The sequence below is a fragment of the Bos taurus genome, chromosome 6 (assembly GCF_002263795.3).
Source record: "Bos taurus isolate L1 Dominette 01449 registration number 42190680 breed Hereford chromosome 6, ARS-UCD2.0, whole genome shotgun sequence".
NCBI lineage: Eukaryota > Metazoa > Chordata > Mammalia > Artiodactyla > Bovidae > Bos > Bos taurus.
In genome coordinates, this window is record NC_037333.1 from 48,741,173 (window position 1) to 48,762,448 (window position 21,276).

At 35.5% G+C, this 21,276-nt stretch overlaps 1 pseudogene; it reads left to right on the forward strand.

The window, feature by feature from the left end:
- Nucleotides 1–5,519: 5,519 nt before the first annotated feature.
- On the forward strand, nucleotides 5,520–5,990 carry LOC100298058 (nucleosome assembly protein 1-like 1; annotated as a pseudogene).
- Nucleotides 5,991–21,276: the final 15,286 nt, after the last annotated feature.

The window sequence follows — 21,276 nt, forward strand, 5'->3', positions numbered from 1 at the left end:
AGAGAATGGTTACTTTCACTGCTGGCATAATGGGGATCACTAACGTTGACTTAAAAAGTGCGCAACATGACAGTTGCAAGTTTTATTTGGGGCAAAATGAGGACTGCAGCCCAGGTGACAATGCCTCAAATATCTCTGAGAAACTGTTTCAAATAAGTAGGAAGGAAGTTGAGTATATATGTGATTTTGGTGAAGGGAGAGTGCACGCATTCACATTATTTTTCCAGAAGTTTTCTGCTAGTCATGAAGAATAGTTATCATCATGGATTTTAGTGCTTTTCTAGATATGAGGAGATATAAGAACTGGGTTCATAAATTTGGCTCCTGAAGATATCTATCTGAAGGCTTGTCCTGCCAGTTGTTCCCTGAGCACAGAGTACCTCACTTCTGCTCTCCACCCTGAACTTTTTTCAGAAGAGGGTGTTAAAAATCAGCAGTTGCAGCAGCACATGATTTAATCTTGGTAGAGGTAGACGGCAAGTGCCAATTTGTAATTGACACTAACAGTGTTACCAAGAACAGTCTGATGGATTGATAGGAAGAAAAACCACAGTAAAGTAGGAAGAAGGAAATGTAAACAGCTAGCTCAGGCACATATATTGCAAAGTTTTACTAAGAACAGGAGCAGATGATTGGGAGATAATTAGAGCAGAATAAGGCTAGAAGTTTAAGGTTTCATTTAGTTATCTTTTATTTAATGGAAGAGAGTAAGGACGTTTGCATGCTGGAAAAATATTATTGTAATAAAGAGAATATACGCACTAATTAAATCAAAGTACTTGACAAGTCATAAGTAATGGAACATGGAAACTAGGAAGATAATTTGTTTTTGATAGAGCAAATACTTCTTATGTTACTTTTGTAATTCAAAGGATCACAGGAAAATATGAGTACAGACCAAAGGAGGTTTTTAGATGTGGTAGTAGGAAGATGAGAAATTTCTTAATTTTTCAACTGACTTATGAAGAGAAGTAAATGAAAGGAGTTGCTAGATGACCATGTAGTCTTGCTGTTACTGTGATAGCTGAGGCAAACCAAAAAGTGAAACATAATAAAGTTAATTATTAAAGAAAGATGACCTTTTTTAGAAGGAAGATGTCCAAGTAGTTCAAGCTTCAGTTCAGTTCAGTTCAGTCACTCAGTTGTGTCTGACTCTTTGAGACCCCATGGACTGCAGGACGCCAGGCCTCCCTGTCCATCACCAACTCCCGGAGTTTACCCATGCTCATGTCCATTAAGTCAGTGATGCCATCCAACTATCTCATCCTCTGATGTTCCCTTCTCCTCCTGCCTTCAATCTTTCCCAGCATCAGGGTCTTTTCAAATGAGTCAGCTCTTCATATCAGATGGCCAAAGTATTGGAGTTTCAGCTTCAACATCAGTCTTTCCAATGAACACTCAGGACTGATCTCCTTTAGTTCAAGCTAGAATCCCAAATATTTAGCTTAATTATAGGATATGTGGGCAGTATTCTAAGCCTAATGGTGGTATGGAAGATATGAGTCTAAAAATCTAATTTAAATCTGCTGCTGCTGCTACTGCTGCTGCTGCTAAGTCGCTTCAGTTGTGTTTGACTCTGTGCGACCCCATAGACGGCAGCCCACGAGGCTCCCCTGTCCCTGGGATTTAAATCTAGATGTAGTCAAATGACTAACTTCTGGCAAATGAGATTGCAATAACTTCTGAGACTTAATTACCTGGATCCAGGCCAAACTTCACAGATTAAGGGCATCATCCTCCACAAAACTGCTTTTGCCTTACTTCAGATGCCAGACACAATCTCAGAGATCCCCACTCTGATCACGAGCTACAATTAAAGAGTTTTTACCATGTACTCAAATTTAATACTTTTTCTAGAATGATTCACAGAACTCAGGAGAACACTGTACTTATGATTAGATTTATTAAAACAAAATAACACTAATCAGAACCAGTCTGAGGGGGAAACGCATAAGATGTGGTCTGGGAAGGTCCAAAATATACAGCTTTGTTGTCTTCATGATGTGCCTTTGGACACACCAGTGTGTGATAATATGCAGAGAATTACCAGCCAAGGAAACTTACTCAAACATCAGTGTCCTGAGTTTTTATTATGGTTTCATTCTATAGGCAAGATTAATTGAATCATTGTTTATATGGCTGAGTTCAATCTCCAATTCTCTCTTTTTCCTGGAGGTTGACTGATATGGCTCAAAGCCCCAAATCTCTAACCACATATTTATTCTTTCTGTAATGGGTAGCTGCCACCCTAGGCAATCTCATTAACATAAACCATCAGATTTGGTCCCAGGGACCCACCATAAGTAACAAAAACACTTCCCTGGGGAAATTCCAAGGATTTAGAGGTTACTTCCCAGGAACTGGAGACAACAGCCAACCAATTCTCAGTTTTAAGCATGTAGTGCTTATGTTTTTAGGAATCAAGAATAAAGATCTTTCAGATTATTTATTAAACAGAGATATAAATAAAAATATTGTGCAGGTCCTCATTGAAACTCAATTTAAAAAGAGCTTATTCTCTGTGAAGGAAGTCCATTGGATCCTTTAGTATCTGCAGTTCTTCTAGCTTTCACTTAGAATATTACATCTAGACCTCTGACAGCCATCTTGAGTCATGAATTGACCTTGAGGATGAAAGCCACATTCTGAAGGAGAGCTTAGTATAATTATCATCCATGAGATAAACCCATCCCATCATTTGTTTTTCTCTATACAGTGTTGACCAAAAAACATGCACAACTCCAGAGTTGTGAGTTAAGTTTAATTTGGGGCAAAATGGGGACAGCAGCCTCAGATAGCTCTGAGAGACTGCTCCAAAGAGGCAGTGAGGGAAGATCAATGTATAAGATATTAGTGAAGGGGGAGTTCAATGTAATCACATGCTTGCTTTAAAAAAGGTCTTTTGCTAGTCAGGAGAAGCTGCTATCACCATGAAAGGATTTAGTGCTTTTCTAGGTATGAGGAAATACAAGGATTGGGATCATGAAATCAGTTCATGAAAATATCTAACTACATAAAGACTTACTCTACCAGTTTCCATGGAGCACACAGTGCCTCACTCTCCACCTTGAACTGCCCTCAAGGGCATGTTGAAAGTCAACAGCTCCAGAAGTACGGGATTCAATCTCTGCTGAGGCAGATGGCGAATATCCTTGGCAAATGCCAATTTGTAGTTGACAGCAGTTTTACTGGAATATCAGTTCAGTTCAGTTGCTCAGTTGTGTCCAACTCTTTGCGACCCCATGAATCGCAGCACGCCACGCCTCCCTGTCCATCACCAACTCCTGGAGTTCACTCAAACTCACGTCCATCGAGTCAGTGATGCCATCCAGCCATTTCATCCTCTGTCGTCCCCTTCTCCTCCTGCCCCCAATCCCTCCCAGCATCAGAGTCTTTTCCAATGAGTCAACTCTTCGCATGAGGTGGCCAAAGTACTGGAGCTTCAGCTTTAGCATCATTCTTTCAAAGAACATCCAGGATTGATCTCCTTTAGGATGGACTGGTTGGATCTCCTTGCAGTCCAAGGGACTCTCAAGAGTCTTCTCCAACACCACAGTTCAAAAGCATCAATTCTTCAGCGCTCAGCCTTCTTCACAGTCCAACTCTCACATCCATACATGACCACAGGAAAAACCATAGCCTTGAGTAGATGGACCTTTGTTGGCAAAGTAATGTCTCTGCTTGTGAATGTGCTGTCTAGGTTGGTCATGACTTTCCTTCCATCATATCTACTTTAGTAGGTATTTAGTAGTTTCATGCTACACTGGCAAATTACTTTTTGTGACAGAAATAGAATTAGTAAGTTGTGGGAGAAACTGTGTGGACTGAAAATCCTAGAATATTTCATTCCTGACCCCTTAATAAAAAGTCTTCTATCCTTGATCTAGAATAATGGGAGAGAAAAGAGAATGAGTCTGTATTCATGGTAAATGTGGAACTTCTATATAGCCCTGGACTACTTACTTCCAGGGTTCTTTCCGATGAATAGGGAACACACTTACAATTTGCTCACACCACTGGTAAACTTTATTTTTATTAATATTATATTCATGTTTTTACTGATAAATGCAGCCAAATGTAATCCTTAGTGATAAACCTGGTATTAACGTAGGTTTGATATCTAATATGTTTAAAGTTCTTCATATTAATAACTAATACATTTAAGTGCTTACCACATCAACATTTTGCCATATGTCATTTATTTTACTTTTAAAGGTTTTGAGAACTTTTTTGCTAATTTATGTCAAAGTCTCATTTGGTTAGCACTCATTAGAAAAGTGCTAATTAGTAGAAAACATAGAGCAAGAATTTTGAGACTACTATTAATATCTTTCCTCTTTCCCATAACATGATTTTCTTGATTTTTTATAAGCCAATATTTGCTGTGATCCAAAAGTATTCTAAGAACACAGTCATTACTGTAAATATCCCATAGCAAGATATAAATTCTGCTAATTACCGTATGTCAAGATTTCGATCTCCCCTCTCAGAAACAAGTTATCAATTTATTTTTCTGTGCTTAATGCCAGATATAATATTTTTCATAAAAATACTATGACTTCATTTAATAGAATGTTCAAAATATTGACTAGAATTTTACCTAAAATGTTATTAACATCTGGAGAAATCTTCATTGATATGGAACAAATGCTACATTAATTTTTAGTGTTATTAAATCTATACAATAGATCAAATGACATCACAGTCTACATCAGGCAAATGCCATGGTTATAAGAATTTACAGTAGTATCTCAGTACAGTTACCAAAATCACACATTTATTTAACCAATTAAGCATGAAAGTGGCATTATTGTCAAAGATTTGATATATGACCTGAACATAATTTGGTTAATGAGGAACAAGAAATGCCTGCTAAGTACACCAGGTATTCTGTTAGCAGAAGACTGCTAAGACTGCTAATTACCCCTGACATATGTCAGATTGAATGGTCTTAGGTTAAAAAAAAAAAAGTGCTGAGTGGAGACACTATTTCAAAAATAGTCTCCTCTTTTTATTTATAAAGTGCTTTTAAACATTTAGCTTTAAGAAGTTGAAAAAACAAGTTTTCAGCAGACAGTAGTTGCAGATATTGTGCAAATTCTCCTGTGTACTCAGTCAATGATAAATAACTGCTGCCATTTCAGGTTTTTGTCTGTTACGAACTTGTAGAGAAAAAAAAAAATCTTTATACCCAATTTCTAATTATCTAGACTCCCAAAAGTATCAAACTGGAGAATCCCCTGGCTTACGTTGTATCCAAGTCTTAACACCTAAAATCTCTTTAACTCCCTCCACTCTTTCTCCTTTTTTATAAATAAGAAAGACAAACAACATTTTACATGAGGATAAGAAAAAATCTTGAAGTTAACAGATTTTTGAACTTCTGTTGTGGGATTTCAGTGAAGTTCCTTATTGCTGATTGACAAATAATTCATGGAAAAAGGTAATGCAGGGCAAGGGTTTCAAGGGAAGTACTGCTAAAAATAGAAAATACCAGATGAACATAGCAATTAAGAAACATGGGGTCAGAACCAGATGATTCTGATCCGTTTTCTTTTGATGGACCAGAAATTGTGGGTTGTACAGGGTGCCAGATAGATTGGAAAAAAGAAAGAATATCACTTTGAAAATGATTAAGAAGCAGAAACACAAGGGACGTGGGACAGTTCATACTGTGACCAAAACAGTTTCTGATGACTCTTTCTCTAATTTTTTTTGCCCCTCCTGAAGTTCCTGAGAGTGGAGATCTGGATGATGATTCTGAAGGTATCCTCGCTGCAGACTTTGAAATTGGTCACTTTTTATGTGAGCGTATAACCCCAAGATCATTGTTATACTTTACTGGAGAAGCTATTGACGATGATGATGATTATGATGAAGGTGAAGAAGCAAATGAGGTAAAGTTTACCAAATGAGCAAATAATTCTCTGTTTAACACATTGAGAAGCAAATTGAGTGACTTATGTATTCCACTGGTATATTCATTATTCCATGATATAGTATAAAAATGTTTTTTGGAAAAACATGGTTTTAGAATTCTACATCCAAGCAATGTATGTATGAGGTTTCAATAAAATGCAAAACTCAGAGAAAAAAAAAAAGAAAAGAAAGAAACATGGGATATTCATCTTTATTGATAAAAAATAGAAAAAATTCTGATGACTTAGTGTGTCATCTCTGAGCTAATTAAGTATGATTTCTAGGCTTAGATTTGTGAGTCTAACCAACTTGCATTAAAATATATGAAAAAAATCATATAAGAACTTAATTATAAACTCATATATTTTGCTTTAATTATTTTTTCATGTGTAATTGGTCAATATGACTGTTTTTAAAATGCTGTCTTAAAGATGGAGTGTAGACTACTTACTGTAGAAGTTATAATGTCACACAGTTCTTATCCTGCTAAATTTATCATGTTTGTCAGTTTAAGTAGGTAGCTTCTGTGAAACACACTTCATTGTGATGAAATTCTCTATATTAATATTGATCCCACAAACTTATCACATAAAACTGGTACTTAATATTTACATGTAATAGTTCTTTGCTTCTCCTTATGGCATAGCTCCACTAGCTTTGCCCTTGTGATGCTTCCTAAGGCCCACTTAACTTCACATTTCAGGATATCTGGCTCTAGGTGAGTGATCACGCCGTTGTGATTATCTGGGTTGTGAAGATCTTTTTTGTACAGTTCTTCTGTGTATTCTTGCCACCTCTTTTTAATATCTTCTGTCAGATCCATACCATTTCTTTCCTTTGTTGTGCCTATCTTTGCATGAAAAGTTCCCTTGGTATCTCTAACTTTCTTGAAGAGGTCTCTAGTCTTTCCCATTCTATTGTTTTCCTCTATTTCTTTGCATTGATCACTGAGGAATTTCTTATCTCCTTGCTATTCTTTGGAACTCTGCATTCAAATGGATATATCTTTCCTTTTCTCCTTTGCCTTTCAGTTCTCTTCTTTTCATAGCTATTTGTAAGGTCTCCTCAGACAACCACATTGCCTTTCTTTTCCTTGGGGATGGTCTTGATCCCTATCTCCTGTACAATGTCATGAACCTCCATCCATAGTTCTTCAGGCACTCAGTCTATGAAATCTAATCCCTTAAATCTATTAATCACTTCCACTATATAATTGTAAGGGATTTGATTTAGGTCATACCTGAATGGTCTATTGGTTTTCCCTACTTTCTTCAAAATCGCTGCAGATAGTGACTGCAGCCATAAAATTAAAAGACTCTTGATCCTTGGAAGAAAAGTTATGACCAGCTTAGACAGCATATTAAAAAGCAGAAACATTACTTTGCCAATAAAGGTCCAAGTAGTCAAGGCTATGGTATTTCCAGTACTCATGTTTGAATGTGACAGTTGGACCCTAAAGAAAGCTGAGCACTGAAGAATTAATTCTTTTGAACTGTGGTGTTGGAGAAGACTCTTGAAAGTCCCTTGGACTGCAAGGAGATCCAACCAGTCCATCCTAAAGGAAATAGTCCTCAATATTCATTGGAAGGACCTATGCTGAAGATGAAACTCCAGTACTTTAGCTACCTGATGGGAAGAACTGGCTCATCTGAAAAGACCCTGGGAAATATTGAAGGCAGGAGGAAAAGGGGACAACAGAGGATGAGATAGTGGGATGGCATCACCGATTCAATGGACATGAGTTTGCATAAACTCCGGGAATTGGTGATGGACAGGGAGGCCTGGCATGCTGCAGTCCATGGGGTCTCAAAGAGTAGGACACGACTGGGCAACTAAACTGAACTGAACTGAGATGCATAACTTCTTCCCACCATCACTCAAAAACACAGTGTTTTCTCTTAAAAATATAGTACATTCAGTTTAGGGAAAATATGCAGCAGGCTACATAGAAATAACTGAAGACACCAGCCTCATGATACATTTAGAATTTAGTTAAAAACAGTAAATTTTTTTATTTTTTAATTTTTTTGTCAAAATAATATATTCTTTTAGTTTTTCCCAGGTTTATATATTCATTTTTGGTTAAGTTGGTTGTATATAGAAATAATTCTTAAACATTTGAAAAATGCTAACCACAATTTACCCCACTCCCTTACTCTTGCCTGGAGAATCCCATGGATGGAGGAGCCTCGTGGGCTGCAGTCCATGGGGTTGCTATGGGTCGGACACGACTGAGCGACTTGACTTTCACTTTTCACTTTCATGCATTGGAGAAGGAAATGGCAACCCACTCCAGTGTTCTTGCCTGGAGAATCCCAGGGACGGGGGAGCCTGGTGGGCTGCCATCTATGGGGTCGCACAGAGTCGGACACGACTGAAGCGACTTAGCAGCAGCAGCAGCAACCTCAGTTTAAATTTTTAAATTTTCAAATATCTAGTTTTATGTTTGGTTCTTTATATTAATCATTAAACATAAAACAACAATTTTCTTTCATATTTCTTTAAGGACAAGAAAATATGACTAAGAAATTTAAAAATATTGTTTGCTGCTGGTTTTGTTATTTTTTTAAGTTGGAAATATCGAAGACAACACTCTTTTTATATAACACATAATGAAATTCCACATCGGTTTGTGCAGTTATTATTGTACTAAAACTTCAAATCGTTTATAATTAAGTTATATTTTATAAGAAATGTAGTGTGCTCATCTGGTAAGTAATAAAAACACCAAACTCTGATTTCTTAAATTAAAAAAAAAAAAAGTCTTCCCAGTGTTCCCTTTCTTATGATAAATTAAGAATATTGTGTTCTGAATTCTTTCCATTTGTTAGTTCCCAGCCATATTTTATTGAAAATATGACTCATATCTTGGCACTATATCTGAAATAAGTTAGTTCTAGCTTGTCTGAAAACAAGTTCACAAGTCTCAAGTTTTGTCTGACTTTCACAAAGAATAGATGTTATGTGAATTTTTAACTGTCTCTGCAGTCTGGCCCCACTCAAACTATTCATATTTATTTTAACCATTTTTTAACCCCCATGAGATTCTCAGTTCTAGAAACTCTGACATGCAGCACAATGATTCTGGATTCTGATCATTCTAGCTTCCATTTTCATACACGCATTTTCTTTTTGCCTAAAATTCCCTACACACTAATTTTAAGTCAGGCTAATTTTCAAGTGATAAACAGGGAAGCCTGGCATGCTGCAGTCCATGGAGTCACAAAGATCTTGCCAGACACGACTAAACAACTGAACTAAACTGAATTTTTCAAGATCTTTTGTTTCATTTTTTTTTAGAATCATTTGTGGAGAAGGTGATGACACCCCACTCCAGTACTCTTGCCTGGCAAATCCCATGGATGGAGGAGCCTGGTAGGCTGCAGTCCATGGGGTTGCGAAGAGTCGGACATGACTGTTTCACTTTCATGCATTGGAGAAGGAAATGGCAACCCACTTCAGTGTTCTTGCCTAGAGAATTCCAGGGATGGGGGAGCCTGGTGGGCTGCCGTCTATGGGGTCACACAGAGTCGGACACGACTGAAGCGACTTAGCAGCAGCAGCAGCAGCAGCAGTGGCTACTCTACTGGATATTTTATTTCCCAGAATTCAGTAGAAATTAAAATCTGCCCTCATGAAATTCAGCAATGAATCATTTAAGTTCATATCTGCTTATGTATTACATTTGCTTTGTAATAAATATAGGTTTATCTCCCAGTTTATGGTCTTGAGTTGGGCGGGTGGGGGTGGGTGAAGAGACAACCTATTATTCTCTTTTATCTCACACTGTTATCATTAGAAAAAAATGCAGCTGATTTTTATGAATTAAATTGTTAATTAAATTACAGATGTTTCTGTGTGACTATTTGCTAAGCTTTCAATATGGTGCCTGCCTGATGCCCTATAAGGGTTTAATGATTGAAGCCTTTATTATTGTCATTATTATTTCGCCTTTCTCGTTTTCATCTTTCTAAAATCTGCATTTCTCAGTTCCCTGTTGAAACAGTATCAATTTTATATAAGGTAGATTTTCTAGATCTTTCTTCTCTTCTGTATTTTTCCATGCCGATGTGTCCTGAGATCGGTGCATTTCTCATCTGTCTCTATACTCACTCCCTCACTTATTTTCACAAAATTCTTGACAGAAAGAGAGATTAGTATGATTATACAGTGGATAGAATAGACATGTCCTTAATTTGTATCCTATTTTCTAAGAATGGAGAGATGTAGAGACTTACTAAAGGAAAGGGTGAGAAAATGTAAATATAGATGCATGTGAAAGATAAAGGAAAATGTAAAATTGAGGGAGATGATATGAGATGTTCTCAAAGTACTTAATGATGCCAAGGCAATGTAGTCATCAAAGAAAGAGATAAGAAAAGTTGTGTAGGTGTGTTAAAATTTTTGAAGACTTGCATGATCACTTAGCAGGAAGAAAGGTATCAGACTTTAGACAAAATAAAAATTAACTGACATTAATAGCTGGAGTCTTTGCTGAAGTTTCCAACTTAAGCACTTTCAAATAAATCTCTTATTGCAGGGACTTCCCTCATGGTGCAGTGGCTAAGACTCTGAGCTCCCAAGGCAGGGGGCCCAAGTTCAATCCCTGGTCAGGAAACTAGATCCCACATGCTGCAACTAAGAGTTCACATGCCATACCTAAGACCCAGCACAGCCAAAGAAATAAATAAATATTTAAATAAAAGAGCAGTTCTGTTAAAAAAAAAAAAAAAAACAAACTCATTGCATAAGTCTGCTGCTGCTGCTGCTGCTAAGTCGCTTCAGTTGTGTCCAACTCTATGCGACCCCATAGATGGCAGCCCATCAGGCTCCTCTGTCCCTGGGATTCTCCAGGCAAGAATACTGGAGTGGGTTGCCATTTCCTTCTCCAATGCATGCATGCATGCTAAGTCGCTTCAGTCATGTCTGACTCTGTTGCATAAGTCTAGGTTGTTTTTTATTTCACACTTCTCTGTAAAGTTTGACAAAGTTGATGTTTTCCTGAGCCTTGTTCCCAGGAAAACTGCAAAATGAATAGTTAAGAAATACCACTTCCAATTATGTAAAGTTTAAAAATAAAATAAAATTAGAAAAAAAAAAAAAGAAATACCACTTCCTCTTTGTGCTCCAAAGAAGCTTCCTTGCCCTTAGAGAAAAATTGAACCTGACAGAGTTAATCAGGCAAGGAAGATTTTGTTCAAGACTATCGCAAAAGGGGAGCGAGATTGAACACACTTTACTGAAATAAAAGGTAGGAAAGATTTTTGGTTTTGGATAAGCTTGTGAAAAATTACTGGAGGGTGTTAGGAAAGAAGTTGTTCAATGTGATTAAGCCTTCCAAGTTTGCTAATTGATGCTTAAGCTTCTACCCTTACACAGCGACCTAGTATAGGTCTCATTGATAATTCTTACATTTGATTTAAGCAGAATGACTTTGATTACACTTCAAGGGGATGGTTTTCTTGTCCTTGAGAAAGAAATTCCTGAGAAGAGTCTTTCTTTAACAACAACAACAACAAAAACTGGCAACAATCTGCAAGATTTACATCTCAAAGTGGCAAACAAAAAATTAAAAATTTTGACTTTTCTAAAGTAAATGCTCTAATGAAAGGAAGGTCAAGATCTATAATCAAGGTAAAAGCTGTCTAAAGAGTAATTAAGCTAAGGAGAATAATAAGATTGTCTTGGTGACCCAGTGTATTCTGTTTATCCTGAGATAAACTTATCTCTATCTTTCTTCAATGACTCAGATAAGAAGCTTCTTTCTTTCTCTTGCTTGCCATAAGAATCCAAGATGACTTCCTTCTGTATCAGCCTTCGTAAAACCCCAAGACCCCCATCCTTTTCTTTGGGACTTTCCTCATTAATAACTGCTCTCATTAAAAATAATTTTCTTAATTTTTTGGTGCATTCTATTTTTCACATGGTAATACATCACACATTGTTTCATATTAAAAAAAAAAAAAACTACATGAGTTGATGTAAACAACATGATTACTTTTAAATACTCAAATCGGCAAATAAAATTATTTTAAGTACCTAAGCAATTTGGCTTTTAAACAAGTCTCTAATTCTGAAGGTAAATGTCATTACTTCTCAAAATTAGATATAGATGGGATTATGTCTCCCATAAGAAGGTGATATGTTTAAGCAAAAATGAGTTTTAAGCAAATACAGGGATATATGAACATTCCTAGCAAAAAATCACAAATCTATTACATAACCTGCTTTCCTAAACTGTTTCAGCTCCCTGTCTTCAGGCATTATGATGTGTATCTTGTAGGGGAAGATCACTCTGAGTCGGAAAGAATCATATTCTGATAACAGGTCAGGCAAATATCTGGTGAAATCAAACACAACAATACCCTATGAAAAACTGGAGGGTGGGACATTTAGGACAAACCAGAATTCTTGACCTAGATATTAGTTCCATAGGTTTCAAGCTGCAGGGTCTGATGGATTCTTATACTTACATAACAATATTAGGGTTCCTATACATTTTCTAAGTAAACTACTTTTGTGAATTTATTTTACCACCCCTAAAATATATCTAACATTACTCATGCTAATTACTGAAACTTCTGTGCTGAGTTGAATAACATTTTTAATTTATTTTTCTTTTATAACATTTTGGGTATTGATTCCATTTTGGAATATTTCCAGTGTTTACCAAAACCCTTTAATGTGAATTATTGATTAAAGTACTTCAAATGTTAGCTAACAACTTATAGACTGGTACTTAGCTCTAATTTGTATAAAACACATTCAATTAACCCTAAATATTGTTAACTTAAGTAATATTACATTGGACATCATTATTTGCTATGCCTTTTTTTTTTTTATACTGGATAATGAATTGGGACTTACTTTAAAGTCCTGAGTTTGTCATTACCATTTAAGTATTTATAGACTTATACAGTAAAATTTCTCCTGCAGGCATTTTTCTTACAATTTGAAGAGATGACTTCTAGCAGATGGGCTTAGAACAGAGAATTTCTCTTCACTGAATATTTAGTATGTCAGCCTCACTCTAGCTAGTCTTTAGTTTTAATTTTTGATATCTCCTTATTTTCTCCACTGTCTAATCCTATTTTAAGTATGGAGGAAATATTTGAAAACTTGATGAGATTGAAGTTGCTCAGAGTAAACAATCTGTACTATGTATAAAAAAGCAAAAATATAAGAAAAAGGGAAAAAAAGTGACAGATATTAAACAAGCAAATTTCAATTTAGTTGATTTTTATTTTAAATTATATATAATTTACCTGAAATATAGAAATGGGAAATACACATCATAATAGTTAGTTTTCTTCTGAAAGGCCTATATGCATTCTTTTTCATAGACTGCCTGAAAGAACTAAAAAGCAACAAGAAAATAAATATTTTTTAAAGTGCTGTATCAGCTCTTAAAACAGACAGTGCTGACATTTTGAAGTGTGAAAGGGAGATTAATTTTGGATAGAGAGACAGAAGATGGTAAGAAAATTTAAATTCTTTCTTGGCAGATGACAACAATCTCTTTACAGTTTCCTGTTGCTATTCTGTTTTTTGCAACATTATCCACACACCTACTAGTTTCCTTAAGAAGAGCAGACAACTGAGAAGCATCATTTGAATAAGAGTGGTTAAAATATTATGAGGGGATTTTTACAAAGGAAATATAATGTTCAAAGGTATTATATGTATGTGCATGCATGCTCAGTTCTGTCCAAATTTTTGCGACCCCACAGACTGTTGCTCACTAGGTTTCTCTGTCCATGAAATTTCCCAGGCAAGAATACTGGCGTGGGTTGCCATTTCCTACTCTAGGGGATTTTCCTGACCTGGGGATTGAAACTGCATCTCTTGCATCTCCTGCGTTGGCAGGTGGATTCTTTACTAACCAAGCCACCTGGGAGGCCCTTCAAAGGCATTAGTGAGGAAATAATTATCAGGGAAGAATTAACATATTTTGTTTGCAGAAAAGTTGCTTTCAGATTGCTTTATATTTACTGTGTCCTTGAAATTTTTGTTATTAATTTTCTTTACAAAGTTTTTACTAGGCTACTGGTTTAGACAGGGTGCCTAGAACTCTAATCATGGTGGAGTATGCTTAATAATGATTTCAGACAAGAGTGGGAGTAGACAGGGAGAGGCAGCTGCAGACTTCAATTTACCCCTACGTATCTGCTTCAGTGGACAATTTTATTAAACTCAAAAGTCTTATCTTTTCAGAAACTTTTTCAAATTGAGTAATTATCTCTGGAAAAACTTTTTATGACACCTGGTAAAGAACTTGCCTGCCAGTGCAAGGGACATAAGAGACACAGGCTTGATCCCTGGGCTAGGAAGATTCCTTGAAGGAGGTAATGGCAACCCACTCCAGTATTCTTGCCTGGAGAATCCCTTGGACAGAGGAGTCTGGTGGGCTACAGTCCATGAGGTTGCAAAAGAGTTGGACACAACTGAAATGACTTAGCACACACACATGCACATAAATGAACACACACATATGTGCGTGTGTTTGTATGTATGTGTGTGTTGCCAAAAAAAGAGACCAGTTTGCAATCAGTACACTTATGTTCTCTAAAAGCTAAGAAATATTTTCCAATACATAGTACTTATCTTAGGAACAGAGAAAGTATAGTCAGTAATATCTATTTTGTTTCTTATTTCCAAATATCAATATAAGTAATATTTATCTTTATCTTCTAGCCACTTCATTTGATTTTTTTTTTTTCTTTTTTGATAGGGAAACACCTTCCACAGGACCATGTGTTTTTTAAGAATGGATTAACTCTACACTTGTGGTTCTTTAGAATAATGTAAGATTTAAGTCAGCTCATTCTGTGTTCCATCACTGTGTCCATAGTTATCAACTCAGGGAAGAGCAAGTGATTCTGGTTGGTCCAAAGAGATAATCCACAATATTCCTTGGCACTCTTTAGGTACTGCGTTTGGCAAGCTGACTGAAGGTGAGTCTGGGACATTAGTGGCCATTTTGGCACCAACAAAATGAGAGGAAACTTGAAAATTAAACCAATGCAATAAACCAATGTAAACTGAAAGTGACAGCACAAATAAAGAGCTAGAGTAACAGAAAAATGCTGGGTCTTAATAAAATAGTTTGGGCACCCAAACAAAAAAAACATCTACTCCAAGAACTTTTATTTACATATTTTCCCCTTATTTACTTACATAAACTAAATAAGAATTATATCCCTTAACCCTGCATATAAGTCCTTTTTCATCCTCAACTTTGCCATTTGAGTACCTCTATGTTAGCTGCCTTCCTTCATGTATAGCATTGTAGAGAAAATTTCTTGGGATTCTGTAACAATAGAGTTTGCTTAGAATTGAACAGGATATATTTGACTCTGCTTTTCTGTAAAACTTTAAATGTGTAACATGCTATATTTTTCTCATCTTTATAATATATGTATTTCAACTTGAAAATCCACTTTCCTTGGCTGTACAAACTCCCTCTAAGTCAGTTACTATTTTTAAAATTAAATATATGCTATAAATCAGAAATATGTCAGTTGTGGAGAAAATACATTTAAAAGAGGCAAAACTAATATTTCAGTTTAAGATTGTGAGAAATTAATTATTTTTGGAAAACTTAAATAAAAACGTTTATCATTAAAAGAAAATGAAATATTAATTGTCACTATTCTGTCTCTTCTTCAAGTCTTTCCACACAGGCAGTCAAATTCAAAAAGTGTTTGCTCTCATGTTTGAAGAAAGTTACATCACAGAGAACAGAAACTATTTTCAGTCCTAAAAATATATTTTCTGTTTTTTTAAAATAAGAAATGAAGAAATAAAAAGTATACATATAATAATATTTTATGGAAATATATAATTATTAGTAATGATTGATAATTTCTGCTTAATTATATTTTAGTATGTGATAATTAGTTGAAAATACCAGGCAATTTTTATGACTGTAAGCATTATTATAATTTATAGCAAAATCAAATATTTTTAGCATCAACCTGGGACACAGGAGAAAGCAGGTAATTATAAGTGAGATTCTATACAAATTGGAATAATTGGGCTCAAAATGGAGCCATCTCATAATTACAGAAGAGTTTTAACATTGATTAGGATAGAATGTATGGAGATTTAAGTATTTTTTTCCTATTCAATATGTGTAAAAAGTAAATATATATGTTTAAATGTATCTACATATGCTGTTAACCCATTTATTGTCTTAGGAATTCTAAGCCATAGAGATAAATTCTTTTAAAATCTGTCATTTTAAATATTTTCACTTTCAAATTATGAAAATTATAAGCCAAAGAATGTGCTCCCTTTATTGCTGCATAGCACATTAACTCAAAAATAGTGACTTTAGGCAATTTTTGTTTATCATCTTGTTTAGTGTCTGTGGATGATAAATTGAGTACCAATTTAGCCGGTTCTTCTAACTCAGGAGCTTGAATGAGGTTGCAGTAAGGTGTGAGTTAGAGCTGCAGCCATCAGAAATCTTGCCTGAGGTTGAAAGATTTCCTTCCAAGGTGGCTCTTTCTAATCACTCACAAATTATTGTTGCCTGTGTTGGCTGCTGGTGGGAAGCACCAGTTCCTCTTTATTTGTGTGCCTCTCTGTAGGGCTGTTTGAGTATCTTCATGGCATGGGGTCTGGCTTCCTCCAAATGAGCAAGCCAAGAAAACAGGTGAGAGTTACAATATCTTTAATTACTGCTCCTGGGAAGTTACACACCTTCACTTTCAAAATGTTTACCATATAGGTCAGATATAATTCATTGTAGAAGGTCACTACTTATAGACATACATACATGAAAGCATTTTTTGGTGCCAAATTTTTCTCTATGTCACCTTTTTATGCATAGAGGAATCAGTTTGTTTATTAAAATAATATATTTTAACATAATAGTAAAAGAGTGCCTATGGTATGTACCTGCATACAAGCTCAGTCATGTCTACCTCTTTGTTCCTTTGTGTATCTGTTTGAAATATTGTTCTCTTCCCTCACATCTAGGTGACAGGCCAGACTGTCATTATCCTAAGATATAAAGAAGAGAAAGATAATGGGGAGCTAAATAATTCTTCAGGTATCTAATCATCCTCCAGTGTTAGGAGTCCATGGAAATTGTTCCCTTCAAGAGTTAAGCACGAAAGACGTGGAGAGGAAAAATTGCAAAAAATTCACCTTTATAACTGTAGTATAATTATATAACACATATGTGTGTGTGTATACATATATATATATATATATATATATATATATATATATATGCTGTGCTAAGTCACTTTAATCATGTCCAATTCTTTGAAACCCTATGGACTGTATCTGCCAGGCTTCCCTGTCCAAGAGATTCTCCAGGCCAGAATACTAGAATGGGTTGCCATGCCCTCCTTCAGGGGATCTTCCCGACCCAGGGATAGAACCTATTTCTCTTATGTCCCCTGCATTGGCAGGTGGGTTCTTTACTACTAGCACTATATATATATATAAAATGGGAAGCCTCTCTGTATATATATAAACTTACACACACACACACACACACACACACACACACACACATATATATGTGATTAGGTCAGTTCAGTCACTCAGTTGTGTCCGACTCTTGGTGACCCCATGGCCTGAAGCACACCAGGCTTCCCTGTCCACCACTAGTTCCGGAAGCTTGATCAAGCTCATGTCCATTGAGTCAGTGATGCCATCCAACCATCTCATCCTCTGTGTTCCCCTTTTCCTCCTGCCTTCAGTCTTACCCAGCAGTAGGGTCTTTTCTAATGAGTCAGGTCTTCTCATCAAGTGGCCCAAGTATTGGAGCTTGAGCTTCAATCTGATCAAATATATCTATATGTGTAAACAAATATACCTATTTATAGATTGTGTTAGTGAAGTGACCCTTAAAAGGGCCTCTGGATGACTTCTAACAGGAACTGGTAACCAGAGTCAATAATCATGTGATTTATAAGCTTAGAATTTTCAGTCTCATTCCCCATCCCTCAACTTTTGGAGAATAAAGAGGGCCTGGAGATTGAATTAAATCACCAATGACCAATGATATCAATCAATCCTCTATAATGAAACCACACATAAACAGATTGGGGAGTTTTAGGGTTGGTGAACACAACAAAGTTCTGGTAAGATGGTGTACTTCCACCCTCTTCCACCATACCTTTCCCTATAGTTCTCTTTCGCTGGCTGTGCCTAAGCTGTATCTTCTATAATAAACTGAAGCAGTAAATAAAACACTCTCCTGAATTCTATGAGTCAGAAGTGTGTGTAGGCTGGCACTTCATTTACAACTGCCTTTGTAATAGAAGCAGTCTCACAAGACTGAGACCTTAACCTGTGGCGTTTGCACTAACCTCTATTTTAGTGTCAAAACTGAATTGAATAATTGGACATCCAACTGATGTAAGATAATTGGATAAAAGGCTTAGAAAAATGACATGTTTGATGACAGAAAATGTCACGTGCTTTGTGTTAAAAAATATTATAATAATATTTATTCAATTACTTCTTTATTTAAATCGAGTAGCCCTCTAATTCTTTATAGTTTGTTCGGGTTATGGTTGCTTTTTTTTCCCGAGTACTTTTGATAAAGCAAAAACACATCAGGGATTTGGAAAAGAAAATTGAAGAAATTTAGATTAAGAGTGTTGAGAATACATTCAAGAGAGGCTTGAGATAAAGAATTAGAGCAGTATTTTAGGGGAAATGCAGAGCCAAAAGTATGAATGAAAGAACGTGCAATTTAGCCAAGCCATGCAATCTTTCTCACAACTAAAAAAAGCAATGTAAAGTTGTTCCTTACCTATGTTGGAAAATAATGAGGAACTTCTAAAAGCAGCTAGAGGAAGAGGATAGAACAACAGCAAAAATATATTTCTGTTTAGAATGAACCAATCACTTCTGGGGAGGCTGAACACCATTAGGTGAAAAAGTGCTACTTTGAATTAAATGTATAATTCTGAAAAATGTTAAGATATTTGGATGTCACTTTTGAAACATAAATCTAATCATAAGATTTTATGAAATTTGCAAATGCATGCAACATACACTTTATAATTAAGCCACCTTAAAGTAGCTGGCAAAATTTTAGATTCAAGCAGTGATTTTAAAAATTTATTTATTATTATTTGTTGGCTCCATTTACCTGGGCATAAATACCTCGAATACTTTAATTTGCTATTTCAGAGCAGGGAAAATCCTTCCTTATACAATTTACTGCTTCCTGAGTAGTAAAATGCATAGTAATATAGTTAAGTAGGAAATGATTGGGGAAAATCGCTTAAATCATGAATTTACTTCATGAATAATTTTTATAGCTCCCCACATTCCCCTAAGATCTTTCCTTCCAAAACCTAAGGTCAGTTTGTGTCATCCTGGTAGCAACTAAAAGATAGTGGAACCCACCTGTGGCTGGTTCATATTGATGTTTGGCAGAAACCAACACAATTCTGTAAAGTGATTATCCTTCAAATTAAGAAAAAAAAATACACAGTGAAATCCAATAAATCAATATTCAAGCTACCAATAAAAAAGCAATATGTAGCCAGGAGGCTGGCTGCTTAAACCTTCAAAGATCAGTTATATATTTCACTTACATACAGGAGAATTAAATTATCTCATATTTTTATGTTTTCTCTTTGTATTGGGTAATTTTTAGGATACCATTATATTTTAAACCAATATACTGTAAGGAAAAGTGTTGTCAGGAATTAATGATCTAGAGTTTACCTTTCTAAATGCTAGACTCTTTTGTTGCTTTCAAGAAAAAAACCAATTACATTTAATAATTATTTTTCATCAAAACTTTAACTCTTAATAATAAGTATGTTAATATTTCAAGGTTTTTGAGTATTTTATTTCTCTCCCCATGACTGCAAAATGTATTTTATTATTTCTATTTTGCATTATGACAAAGGAAATTCATGTTTACATCTTCAGTGAGTCAAAATAAGCTATGAATTGATTTTTGTATTAATAAGACTTCTTAGAGAGACAGAACCAGTAATATATACATAAAGAAATTCATTATAAGAAATTAACTCATGAGATTGTAGGAGCTGAGAAGTCTCATGATCTGCCATTTGCAAGCTGAAGGCCCAGATAAGCTGGTGATACATTTGCAGTTCAAATCTGAAGGTTTGAGAACCAGCAGAGCCTATTGTATAAGGTGTAGTTCAAGTCCTAAAGTTGAAAATTTAGGAATTCCATCAGGAATTCTGATGGTTTAAGTCTCATTCCAAGAGCAGAAGAAAACCCACTCAATTTGGTAGAGAGTATATATCCATTTCTCCATCTTTTAGTTCTATTTAGGCCCTTCGGGATTGGGTAAAGGAATAAGAGTGAATGAGAAGTTAAAAAATTTTGATATAAGACATATCAAGAAGGTTTAATAGATTATATATATATTTATTATTTGACAATTTAGTTAAGTGTCTACCGTTCTCATCTATTTAAAATAAATTGGATTTCATAATAATTCTATGAAGTGAAATGAAATTTATCATTATGTTTCTTAACGTAGTGCCATAGGTTTTCTCAAAATATCAATAAGAATTAATTACTATTAATAGTGCAAAAATACCAACTATAATAACTTGAACATAAAAAATCTTTAACCACATCATAACTTTTAATTAACCTTGATTTTTTAAAATATCAATAGTAAATGAAAATATAATATTAATATTGATGATAAATGTTCATTTAGAACCTTCTTTGTCTTGTAGAATTTATTTCCACTATCTTCAATTTTCGTCTAAGCCCTGCATTCTATTTTGTACTAGGAGAACGTATGAGTTGGATCATAAAGAAGGCTGAGCACTGAAGAATTGATGCCTTTGAATTGTGGTGCTGGAGAATACTCTTTAGAGTCCCTCAGACTGCAAGGAAGGTCAAACTAGTTACTCTTAAAGGAAATCAACCCTGAATATTCTTTGGAAGAATTAATGTTGAAGTTGAAGCTCCAATACTTTGGCCACCTGATGAGAAGAGCTGACTTATTAGAAAAGACCTTGATGCTGGGAAAGACTGAAGGCAAAAGGAGAAGGGAGTCACAGAGGATGAGATCTTTGGATGGCATTTCCAACTCAATGGACATGAATCTGAGCAAACTCCAGGGGATAGTGAAGCAGGTGAGCCCTGCATGCTGCAGTCCATGGGGTGGCAAAAAGTCAGACAGGACTGACTTACTGACTGAACAACAGCAACTGGGAGAACATGGGCTTTAAAAAGATACATAACTTGCCCGTTGTTACCCAGGAGGGGAAAGACATAAGATTTGAATGTAAGATTCTCTGACTCCAAAAACTGACTTCTCCTGCTATTACATTTTCTCCCTTTGTAAAATTATTCTATGCCTCTGGGATTTTTAAAGGTCAA